Raw genomic sequence first — 16,656 nt, 5'->3', positions numbered from 1 at the left:
TAAATAGCTAATGAAACGGTTTAATTTTGTATGTATGAACTTCCTTCCGTCTAATTAATGAAATCATGTCTTTTCTTGATCATGGTGAGTTGGGTAGAAAGTATCTAACAGACTTGAACGACTGGGTTCACTCAGTTGAGCGCCGGTCGCGCCTCCCGAGGATGGGGCGTGATATGATCGGGCTGCGAGGCATCTATCCTTACGCTCATATAAGGGTAATGAGGCAAGCTGGAAGAAAATAGGTCATACCTCGGGTTTCCAACATGGTCCAATACAAGGCAGATTTCAAGGCAGATGTCATCCCGTTCAAGTTCGAAGCGCAACACATATGGAACCAAAAGATTATTGTAGAAGGGGAAACTATTAAGCCATACATGTATCACGCTGGCCATGTGTACTACTATCCATCATAGTTAGAAGACAACGTAGATGGGGACGTCAAACCATGAGTCAATCTGAAGGATAGGATCATAGATGAAGTGACTGAGGCACAAGTGAAGTACAAGAAGTTACGCAAAGGGCGTTCGAGTCTGAAGATAAACATCTCGAGCAACACAGAGTGAACATGGAGGCGATAAGGGAATGGAAGGAGATTGCCAGTAAGTCAATGGAAAGATTGGAATACCTGGAACAAGGACTGATGGAGCTAGAAGGAAAGATGAAAAAGCGATTTTTAAATTGTCAAGGCATGGACGGTGATGAAGGAGGAAAGCTGACAAAAGCTTACTTGTTGCTGGATATGCACGATCTGGGAAACATGATTGATGGGGTCAAGAGAGCCAAGCATGGAGAAAGTCCTTCCGGGACTAAGTAGATTAGAAAATGATGTTCTTTACTGCTTTCTAGCTTAGATTAAGTTTCGATGTAATAAGGCTAAATGCCATTGGTAACTTTATTTTATTATTGTCGATTTAGTAAAAGATTGTTTTGCCTCATTTTCGCATTAATGAAATGAAGCAAACGTTGGCACCAATTTTTTCCAAGTCTATGTGTCGCTTAGGCCTACCTCAGGCACAATGAGGTCCCCAAATTAGGACGCAAATTATTGCATTACTTTGTGAAACATGTTTAAATATTGCGAACACTCTTTCATTTCACCTTACTGACTTGGTTACCTTTTGTTTTTTCTTTCTTTATGATTATTACCATTCCCAAAGGTTGGTCTGTGCATACTGGCATTATTAACATACCACACTAGATCCAGAGGTCCTCCACCTCCTCCTCCACCTAGCGACTTGAAAGGCAAAAGCAAGGGCAAAGAGAAAAATGGATGATTTAAGTGGTATACGGAAAGATAATGCTACTATGGCAGAAAATGTTGAAACTTCAGATGGTAGAAGCACTCTGGGGCAGAATGAGTTGGTCCTATGTTTGGAGAAGAAAATCCTAGAACTACAGGGCAAGCTTGAGTAGGTCCGAAATCTAGCAAACCTTTCCCTTACTCTCAATGTTCCCAACATCAACTAGCAAAACCCGACTATCCATATCCAAACACCACCACAAAACACACAAAACCAGAACCCACCACCAATGGCTCCGAATCCTCCCGCACCACACCAGTATCATAATCCCGCACCTCCCCAAAACCTTAACCCACCACCAGTGCAAACCCCTTAACAACATCACCATCCTCCAATGCAATACCCCCAAACCACTACATATCATACTCCCCAAAATGCAGCACAACATACTTTCGATCCCTAAAACTCGACCAACGATCACCCATATACCAAAGTTCTAGGGACCCATCAAAGCAATCCGATATATGTAGAAACCTTACCCCATACCCCACAACAAACCCTATACATACCCGGATTGACTGAGAAGGACCTGCTCAATAGAAACATGACGGAGGAACTCAAGAAGCTCACATGGAGAGTCTAGAGTGTTGAAGGTGGGAAAGGCGTTGAAGGTCTAAACTATTAGGACATGTGCATTCAGCCGGATGTGGAACTGCCAGAGGGTTACAAACCTCCCATGATCGAAATGTACGATGGCACTAGTAATCCAAAGGTGCATCTAAGAACCTATTACGACAAGCTTGTAGGAGTGGGCAAAAATGAACAAATCACATGAAACTTTTCATGCAAATCCTTACATGAGACACTTTGTCTTGTTATATCAGTCACAACCCAAAAAAGTGGGTTAATTGGGTAAGTATGACATCAGGTTTCATGGACAGATTCAGGTTCAACACGGAAAATGTGCCAGACGTTTCTACATTCAAAACCTCAAGAAGAAGCCGACAAAAACCTTGTGTGAGTATGCTACTCGTTGGAGATCAGAGGCCGCAAAGGTAAGTCAGCACTTGAAGAAGAACAAATGAACAAGTTCTTTGTTAGAGCACAAGATCCATAATATTTTGAACGATTGATGGTCATCGAAAATCAGAAGTTCTCAGACATCATCAAGTTAGGGGAAAGGATAGAAGAAGGAATCAAGAGTGAGATGGTAACTAATTTCAAGGCAGTGCAGGCCACGAATAAAGCTTTGCAATCAGGAGGTATCTCAAAGAAGAAAGAAGTGGGTACCGTGATGGTAGCCCAGGGCCCTAAGTCTTCCCTCACATACCAAACACCTCCATCCACGTATCAACCCTTACCCCCAAAATACTAGCACCCTGCCACCACCTACCATACCTATAACACTCAACCTGCGTATAACCATTCACCTCCACCCGCTCGCCAAAGCTACCCAAAGCCACATCCAAATTTCGACCGCAGACCTCCTAGACAATATACCCCAATTGCTGAACCCATACCCCAACTATATTAAAGACTGAATGTCGTTGGTTACGTCACCCTTATTCCTGCTGTTGCTGTGGAAAATACTTCCTAATGGATCAACCCTAATAAAACATGTGCTTATCATTCAAGCATGAAGGGTCATACCATTGAGGAATGCCGCACGTTGAAAGACAAGATTCAGATGCTGATCGACACTAAGGTTATACAAGCAAAGTAAGTTGTACCGAACATCCGCAACAACCCTCTCCCAAATCACAGAGGTGAGAGAGTGAACGTAATTGAAATTGATGAAGAATGGGATCAAGAAGGGTCCATTGGACTCATTCAAGAGGGAGACGCTCCTAAAACATCTCTGGTCACCCTCACGCTAGTTGGGGTACAAACCCATACGCCATTTGAAGTTGAGATAGATACAACCTTCACTGTAATGGTAGCTCCCATACCATCTTATGAGTTTGATGTCGTCCCATGGGATTATGTTGAGGAAGAAAGAAAAAAGGGAAAAGCAAAAATGGAAGAAGTAGGTGCCGTGCAAGGTATGACTAGAACTGGAAAAGTTTAAACACCTGAGAATCTGGGAGGAACAAGCAAAGAAGCTGCACCTAAACCACCTGTTGTTGATACCGACACTGACGATCTTTAGAGGAAGATATAAGAAAGAGAATACTCTGTTGTTGACCACCTGAACAAGACCCCGACTCAGATATCCATCTTATCACTGTTGCAAAACTCAGACACACACAAGAATGCTTTGATGAAGGTGTTAAGTGAAGCTTATGTACCCGCCGGCATCACTAGTGGAGAGATGGCTAACATGGTCGGACAGGTATTAGAGAGTCACAAAATCACTTTCCATGAAGATGAGTTACCACCAGAAGGACTCAGTCACAATAGGGCATTGCGCATCACAGTGCAATTTGAGGACAAGTTCATTGCTAGGGTCCTGATAGATGGAGGTTCGAGCCTGAACATATGCCCACTAACCACTCTGAAAAGATTAGGTAAAGGCCTGCACGAGATACGAATAGGAAGCATAAATGTGAAGGCATTCGACGGATCTCAGAGAGCCACTATCGGGAAAATCAACCTTGATCAACAGATGGGTCCGACTTGGTTTGATGTTGAGTTCCAAGTGCTAGATATATCTGCTACTTACAACTTATTGTTGGGACGACCATGGATACATATAGCTGGGGCAATGGATTCTACTCTACACCAGGCTGTGAAGTTCAAATGGAATCATCAGGAGGTGATCATTCATGGAGACGGAAGCAACCTTATCTACACCAACCAGACTATTCCAGTCATCGAAAATAGGAGAAAGTTGGGTGGGGAAACATATCATCGCATTGAGTAGGTGAACGCAATTGAAAAGGATCGATGGTAGAGCTAGAAGATAGAAAGCATATTGATATGGATGGGATATGAACTAGGCAAGGATCTTGGCAAAAATCTTCAAGGGATCACTAAACCTGTACAACCACAGTACCATAGAATGACCTTTGGACTTGGATATGAATACACCGTTCAAGAGCATCAGGATTGGATACCACCATGGCGCACCCCTTATTATCTGCTTCAACAACCCATACCACCGTTACACCAGATATTCCGTCAAGCCGACATGATATGGGGAACCGAAGAAGATAAGGTTTTGGCTGGTGTGAGGAAGCTGTTTCTAGATGAAGAAGACATGGACTGCAGTGTAATTGTTAAGGAGGAGGAGGAGGAGAAGGATCTTACTATTCAAGCAATAGAAGAAAGAGTTATTCTAAAGAACTGGATCGCTGCACCATCCCGGGCTCGCCAAGTTCTTAGGTAGCCTGGAAAATTAGCATGACATATTTTCAAATTATTTTGAACATTTAAGACATTTCAAGTAGTCTGTTTTGAAATAATTACTAGAGTTATCAAGTCATATTTGTTGACATTTTAAAGTTTTATTAATGCATTATTGCTTTTCATATTTATTATTATCTTTCTACATTCTTTTCAGAATAATTATTACATATCTTGATGAACCTGCGATTGTGACATGTAATGAGATGACGCAACCTAAGGGCAATGATTCAGAAGATCCGTAAGATGATGTAATACCAGAGGAAATTGTCAGAGAAGTAGAGAATTTTGAAAACAAACCGAGGTCTAATTTGGAGGAAACTAAGGCCGTTAACTTAGGGGATTCTGAAACAGTCAAGGAAACTCGCATAAGCATCTATCTATCACCGACAGAAAAGGAAGAGTATATCAGGTTTCTAAAGGAGTATGAGGACATCTTCACATGGTCATACGACGATATGACTGGTTTAAGCACATCCATAGTAGCTCACAAGCTACCCACCAATCCCATGTGTCCACCGGTAAAGCAGAAGCTCAGAAATTTCAAGCCAGATATGAGTTTTAAGATAAAAGAGGAGGTCACCACGAAAATCAAAGCCAAGGTTCTCCGAGTGATCGAATACCCGACCTGGTTAGCCAACATTGTGCCAGTTCCAAAGAAAGATGGGAAAGTTAGAGTATGTGTCGATTACCGAGATCTGAACAGAGCAAGTCCTAAAGATGATTCCCCGCTGCCTAACATACACATACTGATTGACAATTGTGCCAAGCATGAACTCCAATCCTTTGTGGACTGCTTCGCAGGATACCATCAGATTTGGATGGATGAAGAGGACGCCGAAAAAACCGCCTTTATCACACCGTGGGGAATATATTATTACAAAATGATGCCGTTTGGTTTGAAGAATGTTGGGGCCACCTACATAAGGGCCATGACGACTACCTTCCATGACATGATACACAAGGAAATAGAGGTGTACGTAGATGATGTTATCATCAAATCACAATAAAGTTTGGATCACATAGCAGACCTGAAGAAATGTTTTGATAGGCTTCGAAAATACAACTTGAAGTTAAACCCTGCAAAATGTGCCTTCGGAGTCCCTGCGGGAAAAATGTTAAGTTTCATCGTCAGCCGCCGAGGTATTAATCTAGACCCGTCAAAAATCAAAGCTATCCAGAATTTGCCACCGCCAAAGAACAAGAAAGATGTGATGAGTTTTCTAGGACGCCTCAATTATATAAGCTGTTTTATAGCACAATCAACAGTGATATGTGAGCCAATCTTTAAAATATTGAAAACAAATATTGCAACAAGCTGGACTGAAGAATGCCAGCAGGCCTTCGACAAGATCAATGAGTATTTATCTAAACCACCCGTGCTGGTCCCACCGGAACCAAGAAGACCTCTACTACTTTATCTGTCTGTGTTGGATGGGGCATTTGGTTGCATCCTAGGACAACATGATGAAACTGGGATAAATGAGCATGCGATATATTATCTGAGCAAGAAGTTCACACCTTACGGAGCTAGGTACTCTTTGTTGGAACGCACCTGCTGTGCATTGACATGGATAGACCAGAAGTTGAGACACTATTTCTGTGCGTACACTACATATCTCATATCAAGGATGGATCCGCTAAAATACATCTTTCAGAAGCCCATGCCTATGGGTAAGTTAGCAAATTGGCAGATATTGCCGAGTGAGTTCGACATAATCTATATAACTCAGAAGGCAGTCAAAGGGCAAGCATTGGCTGATCATTTGGCCAAAAATCCCATAGGCGGAGAATACGAACCATTAAAAATGTATTTTCCCGATGATGAGGTATCGTTTGTAGGAGAAGATATTACCGAGGCATACGACGGCTGGAGGATGTTCTTCGACGGAGCAGCAAACTTCAAAGGATTGGTATCAGAGTTGTCTTAGTATCAAAAAATGATCAGCACTACCCGGTATTCGCAAAACTCAGGTTCCCGTGCACCAATAATATAGCAGAATACGAGGCTTGCATCTTGGGACTCAGGTTGACCATCGACATGAACGTTCAGGAATTGCTGGTAATCGAAGATTCTGATTTATTTTTACACTAGGTACTAGAAGAATGGGCTACTAAGAATACCAAAATACTGCCATACTTGCATTGTCTACAGGAGCTGATCAAGAAATTCACAAAGATAGAATTCAAACATATTCCAAGATTCAGAATGACTTCGCAGATGCATTAGCCACTTTGTTTTCCATGATACAACACCCAGACAAGAATTTCATTGATCCTATCCCAATAGGAATTCATAAGCAGCCAGCTTATTATGCACATGTTGAAGATGAGATTGACGGAAATCCGTGGTTCCACGACATCAAGGAATACTTGGAAAAGGGAGAATATCCAGAACACGCTACACACACTTAGAAGCGCACGCTTTGAAGATTGGCCAACCACTTCTTTCAAAGTGGAGGAATTCTGTATAGAAGAGCTCCAAACTTGGGATTACTGCGATGTGTCAATGCAAAGGAGGCATCTAGATTGCTCAAGAAAATACATGCCGGAACTTGCGGACCTCACATGAATGGTTTCATTTTGGCCAAGAAGATATTAAGAGCAGGGTATTTCTGGATGACTATAGAAACATACTGCATCAAATATGTTTAAATGTGTCAACAATGCCAGATACATGCTGATATGATATGAGGGTCGCCCAACGAATTCAATGTAACGAGTTCGCCCTGGCCTTTATCTGCTTGGGGCATGGATGTCATCGGACCAATAAAACCCGCCGTTTCAAACGGACATAGGTTCATTCTGGTGGCTATAGACTACTTCACAAAATGGGTTGAAGACGCATCTTATAAGGTTGTAACTAAGAAGGTCGTAGCAGATTTTGTTCAGGACCATATTGTTTGTCGATTTGGAGTACCTAAATCAATCATTACTGACAATGCCGCCAATCTCAACAATGACTTGATGAAAGCTATATGCGAAACATTCAAGATCAAGTATCGGAACTCTACAACATATAGGTCACAAATGAATGGAGCCATAGAGGCCGCCAATAAGAACATCAAGAAGATATTAAGGAAAATGGTGAACAAATACAAACAATAGCACAAAACGCTACCATTTGCTTTACTCGGGTATCGAACCATAGTTCGTACATCAACTGGGACAGCCCCTATCTACTGGTTTATGATACTGAAGACGTTATTCCCGTCAAAGTGGAGATCCCTTCCTTAAAAATCATACAAGAAGCCAAGCTCATCGACGTAGAATGGGTATGGAACCGGTATGAACAACTATCTCTCATTGATGGAAAAAGAATGAACATAGTGTGTCATGGTCAACTCAACCAGAATAGAATGGCAAGAGCTTTCAATGCACCACGCATTATTTATGGTCTGCTCACTTACTCTAACATAGAGGTCAACGACATTACCTTTCCTTCATGAATCAAGTGCCCTCACAACAATAGAGAGTAGTTCTACAGACCATCAAATTTAACAACAATCAGGAACTCAATATAGAAAGAATTCACTCACTCTCAGAAATAACATTCATATGCCACAAAAGATGAACTATAGGCTTGCCCGTAGTGTACTACTCAACTAATCGAGCTCATTCAGTCAAAGATCAAATATGACTTTAATTGGTTGTAATGTAGGCTGCGGGACGGGTATGATACATTTAGATATAAGAGTGACTACACCTACCTATGCACTTTAATACATACAATTTAACATTCAAAATCCCATACTTATGTCAAATCATACTCCACCTTAACATCCTTATATATTAACTCCCACTTCTTTAAGAATAATTACAACAAAAGTCACCACTAATCAATGAATATTTTTCACAACAATACAATTATTGTTTTCTTTCTCTTTTAATTCAAGTGACTCTTAATTTTTCAAAATAGTGCACCTTTCTCCTTATTTCATTAGTTCCACTCAAAAGCCAAACCAATCACCCCATACTTCAACTTTTACAAAGTTTATAGCAAATTTAAGTGCCCACGAGAGATACAAGGTTCAAATAGATGGTCAATTCAAACAAATGGATAAGGATTGCAATGTGGTTGCCAAAGAAATAGGATTACAGGCTCAGCGAGGTTAACTAAGATATATAACAATTAGGTGGGTAATAACATATAATTGGCTCAGCAAAGAAACGCCTATATCACTTCCAAGACTGAACAAAACTACCATTTCGCGTTGCAAATATATGGGGCAAGTTCTAAACATCAAATGCAATGCACAGAATAACATAAAAACTCATACACACATGGCACATAACTCACTCAAGATTTGATTATCAAGAAACTCTAGTCAAAGTAGTTAAGCAAAGATGAGATCATACTATTTAAGGTACTTATACATGGGTCAAAAACTGAGCCTAAGCGTCACAACTAAAGCACTCACTATTCTCAAGACATAACAAAGTTAAAATATATTTCTTTTAATTCAAATCATAGTACAAGATTTCCTACTACTAACAAAAATAAAAACTAACTACACCCGGTTCAAACAAAATCCTTGAAAAAGAACCGCGACACAAAGAAAAACCAAGGGGGAATTATTTCACTACCTAACAAAAGAAAATCTTTTTGTCTTTTTCTTTTGACTTTATCCCATTAGAAACCTGGCAAATGATACCCATCGTCGGAAAAAATTGAAAATTGAAAATTTTTATGGTTTTTCCAATTTTTTTTATCTCTAACTACTAAAACAACAAAACTAAATTACTAACACAGATACATACAACATAGAATTTACCCCCACCCCACACTTTAAGTTGTGTCATGTCCCTATGACACACAATTAAAAAGCATAAGGTAAAGGAACTTCCCTGAACGTTCAATCGGGGTCTGAGTCGAAGTCGAGCTCCATTCCACATGCCCGAACTAGTGCATACATCCATGCAGACAGCTTCTTCTCAGCCTTCTTGGGGTACACCCCACACTTATCTTTCTTAATAACAGCAACCTTCTCTTTCACACCCTTCACCTTCCACTCAATACTTGCAGCTGGCTTCTGCTTTTTCACTCCCGTTTCTACATTCATCTCAAACGTCATCGTCTCCTCACCCACTCTAAGCATGAGTTTTCTATTATGTATATCCAGTATAGCTCTACCTGTTGCTAAAAATGGTCTTCCTAGGATGAGGGGGAACTCCTTGTTCTCCTTCATATTTACCACTATGAAATCTACAGGAAATACAACCTTATCCACCCGCACCAAGAGATCTTCCACTATCCCCTCGGGTGTTATAGTCATCTGGTCTGCCAGCTGCAAAGATATCGGCACCGACCTTATCTCACAATCTCCTTCTCCAGTTTTCTATAAATAGATAGTGGCATTAGATTAATTGAGGCACCAGAATCACATAAAGATTTATCAAAGTTAAGAGTGCCTAAAGATCAAGGTATGGTAAAACTTCCTAGATCTCCACACTTTTATGGGAGTTTGTTTTGCAATATTGCACTGCAATGCTCTGTGAGTTTGACCACTGAGATTTCTTCTATATTTCTCTTATTTGTAAGGATCTCCTTCAAGAACTTTGCATAAGCTGGCATTTTTCAAAGAACTTCAGTGAATGGCAGATTCACACTAACCTGTCTCAGCATATCTAAAAATCTCTCGCTTTTCTTTATAGAGTTTTTGAGGAAAAGGTAGAGCAGGTATGTGCTTGCTAACATCATCAGATTCCTCTCTTCTTGAAGTTTCCTCCTTCTTCTTTTTCTCAGCTCCTTTCTTGCCTTTCTTCTTCTTAATATTTTTATCATCTTCAATTTTCAGCTCCTTCCCACTTTCTTTTTCAGGCGCAACTTCTTTGTGAATTGGAGTGGGATCTTTCAACACTTGTCCGCTTCTCAAGGTTACAACATTTACCGTTTCTTTGGGATTCTTTTCAGTATCGGCTGGTAGAGTACCTGGGATTCTCTCAGATAATATAGTTGCAATTTGTCTCACTTGTCTCTCCAAGTTACGCAAACCTGTCCCAAGTTCTTTGATAGCTGCACCATGAACATCTAATATCTCATCCGTTTTGATAATGAAGGATTTCATCAGATCTTCTAACCCAGACTGAATTGGTTGTTAAGGCTGAAACTGCGGCCTCGACTGATTCCCAAAACCAGGAGCTCCTTGAAATCTGGAGTTATTTTGATGTCATGTATTTGCTGTACCCCCAGGTGAACTCCATGAAAAATCGGGATGCTTCTGACCCATTGCATTGAAGTTATAATTACCCACAACATTAACTTCCTCAGTTGAGGCTTGACACTCATGAGTAGGGTGTCCTCTTCTACATATGTCACATGCTGCATGAGGTTCATTATGTATCAAAGCTAAGGTCAGCTTCCTTATCTCCTTTTCCATGGCGTCAAGTTGTACCTACAAAGATGTGTTAGCATTAACCTGGTGAACACCAGTTGATATTCTTCTTTCAGCAATTTCAGAGGAACACTGATTTGTATCTTCAGACAATTCATCAAGAATAGTGACTATCTCCTTTAGAGTCTTCTTCATCAACAGACCTCCAGCTGCATTACTCAATGTTCTCCACGAGGTCGGTGTTAATCCATCCAAAAAGTCCTGGAGTTGCATCCAGAGTTAAATTCCACTATGTTGACACTTTCGCATTATCTCCTTAAACCTCTCCCAAGCTTCAAACACAGTTTCAGTCTCATTCTGGAAGAAATTATGGATTTTTCTTCTAAACTTGCCCGTTTTAGCTGAAGAGAAATATTTAGCAAGAAATTTTCTGGTCATCTCCTCCCACGTTCTAATTGATACCTGGGGAAATCTTCGAAGCCAGTGTTTTGCATCATCTTTGAGAGTGAAGGGGAATGCCCTTAGATAAACTGCATCTTGTGACACACCATTATATTGAAAGGTGTTCATGATATCCTCGAAGTCCATTAGATGATTGTTTGGATCTTCGTTCATCTTTTCTCCGAAGACACGACTATTTTGGAGGATTTGGAGCAACCCTTGCTTCAATTCAAAATTGTTGGCTGCAAATGGAGGTGGTCTCACACTGGATAAGCCTTGGTTGTAGACCGGTCTAGCATAATCATCAAGTGGTCTCCCTTGGCCGGGAGCTATGTTTTCGAACTGGTCTACACCCAAAGGTTGATTTTGAGCAATTCTCTGAGCCCTCTCCTCCTCATAAGCAATTTGTGCATCTCTAGGTGCTGCTTCTTCAGCATCCCTTGCAACTTTCTCTCGGAGTTGGGTTGCTTCTCTCGCAGCCAAATCAATATTATCATCATCTCCTGCCATCTTTTCTTTAGTTGAGGACTGCCCAACCATCTCTGTATTCTCGAGGAGATTTCTTTCCTTTCTCAACTGTCACAGTTGCTTCTCGATTTCTGGTTCGTATGGTAGCAATTCCTTACCAGAAGATCGAGTCATGCACCAATATAACCCGTAGCTTGCGCACAGTTAAAGAACACCCAATGTAAAAAGAAAAAATTAAAATAAAAATAAAAAGAAAAATTTCTGAATTTGCACTACAAACTATTTCAAACACTATTGTTTGACAATCCCCGTCAACGACACCAAAATTTGACGAGCAGAAAACACACACTCAAATATGCTCGCTAGTCGAATATAGAATAGAAAATATCGTATCCACAGGGATTGGATTTATTTATTATTTTCGTAGCTTCTAGTTTAATTGCTATCCAAGATGATCAACAGTTGAGAATTATGTGATTAAAAACTAAAATTAACTAATAATCTAGAGCTACTTGACTATGACAATCACAACAAAAGTATGCAAGGAAAATATCAATGGAAGAAAATAGGGGTTGATTAGATAGGTGCAAGATAATTGTCTGGGATTAAATCTAGTTAATTCACTCCTAATGTTTAAGTGAGTCTATCGAATTCACTCAATTATTAGTTCAAACGTTTCGTAGAAACTCCTCTCTCGATTAAGTTTCAACCTCACAATATGAACCAATTTAAGCACGGTGAAGATATGCAAGAATTCGTAATGGATTGGTGGTTAGGAGAACCTCTTTCGACTATCCTCCTAACTAAGTTTAATCAACAATTCAACTAGCCTCTTCCGATTACTAAGAAGAATTAATGACTTCAACCAACAAAAGATAATTCAACAATATCACAAGTTATGTCTCTCTCAATTATACGAACAAGTGAATATAGATGCAACAGTTAAAACATCAAAAACGATTCAATACATAAAAACTAGAGTTAATTATCCACAAACAAGTATCAAGACACCAAATCCATCAAACCCTATAGAGAATTACTCCATGGATATGGAGTAATTCATCATAACAATGTTTAAGTTAAAGGAAAACATAAAATGATCCAAACTCTTGTCTTGAGTGAGGATTGAATGATGAAATCCTTGCACTTTTGCTTCCCCACCTCCTCCTTGGCTTTCTTAGGTCTAAGATATGTCAAAACTCCATAAAGTAATGTGTTTACATGTATTTATACTAAGTAGGGTCGGGCCCATACGAAAATACCTTTTCCTGTGCGAACTGGGATAATAACTCTATAAACTTTGCACAGGCACGCTGCATGGGGCGACGCACCACGTGGGGCAGTTGTGGGAAAGTTCAGAGAGTTAAAATATATCAGGCAGCCGGAAAATGTACGGGCGCGGCGCGCCATGCACCGCCCCACGCACCGCGGGTGTGTTGTTTTCTCAGAGTCCGGATTTTTCTTGACTTTTTGATATCCAGGCGTAGTTTTCGACCCCCAAACGTGATCCCAGCTTAATCCATTGGGCTTTTACTTAGACTTAAAAGCTCCAAATAGCTCAAATTCATTCTGTAATATGTACATAGCTCTGAATCCTCCTACAATACATAAAACACACAATTAGTGCAAAACACTAGCGATTAAAGCTCAAACTCAAATAAAGTGCAGTAAATTGAAGTGTAATAAGCGACTAAAATACGAGATTATAGCCTACCATCAGGAATCTCTGACAACCGCTTCTCAGACACCATTTCACTACACCCTGCCCCGAAGGCAAATCAAAGAAGACCATAGCACCAGCGAACCTTAATACGTTCAAACAAGGACAACGACACTACATCACAAATGAGAATTCCACCACGCTTGGAAATATCAAGTCTCGTTACTCCATCAACGAAAGCCTGAACATTCATAGTCCGATTGGCTTTTCTCCGCTGGAATTAAATGTCGAACCTCTAAACCGTGCACTGAGAAATCCTCCTTTCGAGCCATTCACTGCCTCGACACATAAACAATCACCCTACCATTACACCAACACTATGCGATAACAACACATGAACATCACAATGATCTGTGCATAGCCTCAAAACCATAGGAAATACAGATACTGGGCTGAAACGACAGAACACCCTTCTGCAAGGCGACGTTAATAGCCTGCCCGAGTACGCTGGGAGAAACATCCTACACCACGTTTGCAATACGACTACAACTCCCCGATGCCCAATTGATAACAAGCGCTCCATGTCGCATAAGATTGAGTAGGAAGGAAATGAAGGCATAAGTTCTAATGGAATCAAACTGCACGAAGAGGAATCAAACTGCACGAAGAGGAATCAAGAAGGGAAGTTCTCCTAACAGCCCAGTAGCTTTTCGAAGATAAGTACAGACGTCTCCATACCGATCTACAAGGCTCTACTAGACTTTCTCATGACTAGTGAGACCCAAGTGAACCTAGAGCTCTGATACCAAGCTGTCACGACCCAAAATCCCCTGTTGGTTGTGATGGCGCCTAACGTCGTCGTCAGGCAAGCCAACGGTGAACTAACAACTTAATTACTCATTTTAATATTTTTGAAATCATAAATCCCATTAAATAAATAAGGTAAAAATCTGGTACTCGGTCAGACTCGTGATCCTTTTTACCAATTTCCGTATAAAGTATAAATTACAAAATAAAATGATAATAATTACGTGACTACAATAATGAACATCCACTAGGAACCCCCCAAAACCCAGTGCCACAAGTGCATGAGCATCTACTAATAAATATATTAAAGTACGACATCAGTCTGGAATACAAGTTAGACAGGAGAATGTAAACAACTCTCATGGAGGCTCTGTATGTTGTGGATCGTAACATGAAATACAGCTCACCATAAAGTTCTTGCAATAGCCGCACCTCTAAGCCCAAAAAGACCACCAGAAAGTGCAGAAGTGTAGCATGAGTACGTAAATCAATGCGTACCCAGTAAGTATCTAGCCTAACCTCGGAGAAGTAGTGATGAGGGGTCGACATCGACACTTGCTAGTGACCCAATATATCAAGTGCAATAAAAAGTAAACAAGTATGAGACATGGTAAAAGTAAATAAACAGTGTAAACATATATAGGTACGTAGTACGATCCTCCTCTGAACAGTAAATACAAGCTCTTAGTTATCCTCAGCAGGAGTATATATGTAAAATGGACCCCACCAAATAGATCGTCACAACTCAAATCAGAAAAACTAACAGATACGATGGATTCTTGTCAAATATTACGCACGACGCTGCCGAGGCGAACGGCCCGATCCCATAATAATGTGTACACTGCGGAGGGTCGAACGACACAAACCATAGATGAATCTATTATACTACCGAGACGAACAGACTGCTCCCATGAGATTATGATACTGCCGAGGCAAACGGCCCGATCCCAATAGAATGTGAAGCTTTAACGGGTCCTTGATCCCACTCACGAAGATACATGTGAGTTATTAAATGTAAAGAAGCTTTTCAATGAAAACACACAACGCAAGAGAATTTCATAAGGGAAAACACAATTATTCTGCGGCTAATCAAGTAGCTCGTCAAATCTCTACAATAGCGAGTCTATCACTCTACGCAAGCCTAGTCTCAGGTCGCAACGCAAAATAAGGGAATTATACAGGCAAGGATAACTCAAATAATACAATTAAAGTATGGCGTGAACCTAAGTCTACCCGGACATAATCAGGAACTCTAGCATACGTACGGACACTCGTCACCTCATACGTGCGCAACCCCCACAACATGTAGCATACAACAATAATAGTACCTACGGGGTAAATTCCCCCTCACAGAGTTAGACAGGAGACTTACCTCGCTCCGAAGTTCCATAATCGGCTCCAACGCCTCTCTAGCTCCTCAAACCAATGCACATCGATCCGAGACTAGCCAAATAATGTGCAAATCAATCAAAAATATACTCCAATGCTTATAATTAATTAATTTATAACAATTCCCAACTTCGCTAGAAAAGTAAATAAAGTCAACCCTTGGGGCCACGTGTCCGGATTTCAAAAATTATCGAAGATTAACTTTATCCATAATATTATGAACTCATATATATGATTTATTCCTAATTCTATTTTCAAAATCGTGGTCAAAATCCAAAATTATAATTTCTAGGTTTTTCTTCAAAATCTCAAATTTTTTCATAAATTTTCATGTTAACTCCTTATAGAATCCATGTAATTTTCTTACAATATGTAGGAATTATTTACCTTACAATAGATGATGAAAATTTTCCCATTGAAGCTCTCCAAAAATCGCCCAAATCAAGAAATAAATGAGTGAAATGAGCAAAATCCCGACTTAAACCAATCTGCTCAGGCCCCGTCCTCTTCGCGAACGCGGAAATACCTTCACGATAGAGAAGGCCAAAATTCAATGCCCTAAAAATGGCCAACGCGAACACAGATAACCTGTCGGGAATGCGATGTTCTACAACCCATACCTACGCGATCGCGGACATCCTCACTCGATCGCGATGAACAACGCGTGGAAATTCTCAGGTCTTCCCTTCCTTCTTCTCTAACGCGTCTCCTCTCACGCGTTCGCGTAGCACAACCCTTTTGAGCTTCGCAATCGCAGTTTTAATTTCGCGAACGCGTAGAGAAAATCCTCACCCTCCAAACTTGACCTTTTGCGATCGCGGCCCTCTCCTCGCGATCGCAGAATAGGAAACCAGATGCCCAGAAACCAGCAATAGCAATCATCCAAACTTGATCCGAAACCATCCCGAAACACACCCGAGGTCCCAGGACTCCTCCAATCACACCAACCAGTCCTAAAATATAACACGAA

General features: G+C 40.6%; 1 non-coding gene across 1 annotated transcript; it reads left to right on the top strand.

The window, feature by feature from the left end:
• The first annotated feature begins 11,204 nt into the window (after window positions 1-11,204).
• On the top strand, window positions 11,205-11,311 carry LOC142180470 (small nucleolar RNA R71). The gene has a single exon (XR_012709093.1). It is a non-coding gene; the product is annotated as a small nucleolar RNA R71 (small nucleolar RNA).
• Window positions 11,312-16,656: the final 5,345 nt, after the last annotated feature.

The sequence above is a fragment of the Nicotiana tabacum genome, chromosome 4, assembly GCF_000715075.1.
Source record: "Nicotiana tabacum cultivar K326 chromosome 4, ASM71507v2, whole genome shotgun sequence".
Classification (NCBI taxonomy): domain Eukaryota; kingdom Viridiplantae; phylum Streptophyta; class Magnoliopsida; order Solanales; family Solanaceae; genus Nicotiana; species Nicotiana tabacum.
The sequence above is the reverse complement of the archived record's forward strand: the minus strand, read 5'-3'. Positions and strand labels throughout refer to the sequence as shown.